The following is a 3,064-nucleotide window of genomic DNA, read 5'->3' as shown; positions in this document are numbered from 1 at the left end:
CAGGATAAAGTTAAAAGGGATGCTGAAGTTTTCATCTGTAATGATACAGTTATAAGAGTTCCATGTAAAATATAGTTTTATATATATTTTTATATATATATTTTATAGTTATAGGTTTTATAGAGAGCTATAGAATCATAGGTTGGTTTGAGCTGGAAGGGACTCTGGATGCTCTGAGCCCTATCCCCTTCTGCCTCAGTAAATATCAACTCTCTTCTCCTGTGAAGACCCTCATGAAGACCCTCAGCCCTGTTCAGGGCCATGGATTGTTACCACCCAACCTCCTTAAAACAGTACAGAATCCAGACTGGTTTGGGTTGGAAAAAGCCTTAAAGTTCCAGCCCCCCAGTATCTGTTGCATAAAGGGTGAAATTTATTTTGCATGGCTTTCTCTTTCTCAGATATATTTTGTGAGCCACTCCTGCTCACTCTGGAAGATTTGTTGCTTACCTCAATTTCCCTTTCTCTTGGAAAGAAATCTCTCTTTTCAATTGAAACTGAATTTTCTCAGCCCTGTTTCTGGACCCTGCAAAGTCCTGCTGTTCCCCTGTTTCCACCTTCAAAGGGAAGAGATGACCTTGCTCAGATCCTCTCTGGGGAGTTGCAGTGAGCTTTGGAGGAAGGGAAAACCTCGTTGCTGCAGCAGCCATCAGCTCATGCATATGCCACTGTCAATTCATCTAAAGTCTGTTGGACAAATTCCAGCACTCTGCAGGGAAAGAAAAAAAATTAAACAAAGAGAAAGAAATAAAAAGGAGCTGGCAGAGATAATGGGATATGCCAGAAATTATTGTAGCTCTTTTTTTATTCTGATTCTTGAGGTTCTTTAAGGTTTTTACCTCCCTCATTAAGCTGGTGTTTGGTATTGGCACTGGATAGGCCCACCCTAAGCTAATTATTAACCTCTTAACTAATTGTTAACTTAGCTGTAAGTGAGGATAGAGAGAACTCCGAGCCTTTTCATGGAATTATTAAATTTGGAGAAGACCTCTGAGATCACTGAGGCCCATCACTAACCCAGCACTATGCTCACCACCACACCATATCCCTGAGCCACATCCACACACCTTGGAACACCTCCAGGGACTGGTGACTCCAGCACTTCCCTGGACAGCCCATTCCCACCCTTGACCACCCTTTCACTAAAGAAATTTGTCCTAATATCCCATCTGAACCGTTCCTGGTGCAATTTTAGGCTGTTTCTTCTTCTCCTATCTCTTTTTTACTTGGGAGAAGAAACCAATCCCTACCTGGTTGCACTCTCCTGTCTGTTCCAGAGTTCAGGCTGTTCTTTGCTTCCTAGAGGAAAATCCTGGATGCCCAAGGAAATGCTCCACACACTAAAAGGACAAACTTGATGGAAAACAATTTCACAGGAATTTCAGGATGCAGGGGAGTAGGTTCTGTAGGTCAGGATGGCCGAGCGGTCTAAGGCGCTGCGTTCAGGTCGCAGTCTCCCCTGGAGGCGTGGGTTCGAATCCCACTCCTGACAACTCCTTTGCTAGCCAGAGCCATCCCACACGGAGTTCTGGTGCCTCTCTGTGTGAGAGACATTCCTGGATTTCTCTCTGGTTTTGTTCCAGGGATTAACACCCACCATTGGTTGTTCATGTTGATAAAGAGTGTCCCTCTAACTAATCAACACCTGCTGTAAGTGGGGTTTTATTTTTCCATAGGACCCACCTGTCTTAGGTGGAATTTTGGCTTTTCTGGTGTATTACAGGCACTGAGGCTGCTGGTGAAAAGTGGATCTCACTTGTCTCAGGGGGGAGAGAGTTCTAAGCCATGAGTTTTGGGGCTGGTGGAGGGCTTTAAATGAGATTTGAAGGGGAAAGGGATAAACCCAAGCTCCCTGGGTGAGCCCAGGGGCACCATGCCAGTGTTGGGATTGAAATCCATCTGCTGGTGGCATGGGAGGCCCTACAGAGGGACCTGGACAGGCTGGGTCAGTGGGCTAAGTTCAAAAAATGAATAAATGTGGCACGTTGTGGCATGATTCAGTGGCCATGGTGGCATTCGGTCAAAGACTGGATGTGATAGTCTTGGAGGTCTTTGCCAAACCTGTCATTCTTAAACTCAGAAATCCTCTTTAAACCTAAACAAGACAACAAGGAAAAAAAAAAACTAAAAAGCAGCAGCTGCAGCAGTTAAACCCAGAACAATCTTTTTATTGCGCCATTTTTTCCCTAATGGATGTGAGGCTTCATAACATTTATGCTGCAAATTCCTTGAGATGATGTCTATTATTGAGTGTTTTATCCAGCCCTGCAGTGTTTGAGTACTGCTGGTAGTAGAAATATCCTCATCTGTCAGAGCAGGAACTCTCAGCAATAACTGCTCCACTCCTCTTCCACAAGAATTTTTTGGTCATAGCTTGTCTCCATTGCAATCAAATCCCAGACCCTGGATTTCTTCCATCATTCATTTTCAAAACCAGTAGCAAATCCTTGAGATCCTTGTGTGCCTCCCAGGCAGAAAGGGGAGTCTAGCAAACAAAGATGTATAAAAAAGAGCAGGAAAACTGGTTTGTCTTGAAAGGCAAAGAAATTGGACCACATGAATCATCATCATCTTCACTTTCTTAGTAAGAGCAACACAAGCAGCTCTTTCTGCAGACTCAGATGTGCACCTTCCTTTAAATACTGCCGAAAGACCTTTTCTGCTATAGGAAAATGGGGAAAAGGTACAGAGCTGATGTCAGGGCAGTGATGAATTTTGGGTTTTAAGTTAAAAAAATAAACTCTTCCTTTGAGACAGACATTGTGGAAGGAAAGGCTTGGTTGCTGCAAGAGCCCAGGTCCAACAGAGAACATAAAACCTTAGAAGGTTTTTGTGATGGTCAGAATTGGCAACTTCACCACTGTCCTGGACAGCCTGTTTTGATATTTGACCACTCCTCCAGTGAATATTTTTTCCCTGATATCCAACCTGGACATCCCTTGGTGCAACTTGAGTCCATCTCCCCTTGTCCGGTCATTAATTGTGTGGAAGAAGATGCCAAGCCTTGTCTCTAATTAGAATTTCCGAGTGCAACAGTTTTCTCAAAATCAGATGTTGTGGTGCA

General features: G+C 43.8%; 1 non-coding gene across 1 annotated transcript; it reads left to right on the top strand.

The window, feature by feature from the left end:
• The first annotated feature begins 1,409 nt into the window (after window positions 1-1,409).
• TRNAL-CAG (transfer RNA leucine (anticodon CAG)) lies at window positions 1,410-1,492 on the top strand. The gene has a single exon. It is a non-coding gene; the product is annotated as a tRNA-Leu (tRNA).
• The last annotated feature ends 1,572 nt before the right edge of the window (window positions 1,493-3,064 follow it).

Source organism: Melozone crissalis, unplaced genomic scaffold, assembly GCF_028551555.1.
Source record: "Melozone crissalis strain CALT ecotype California unplaced genomic scaffold, PUWL_Pcris_2 ptg000002l_1, whole genome shotgun sequence".
NCBI lineage: Eukaryota > Metazoa > Chordata > Aves > Passeriformes > Passerellidae > Melozone > Melozone crissalis.
This window is presented reverse-complemented; position numbering and strand designations above follow the sequence as displayed.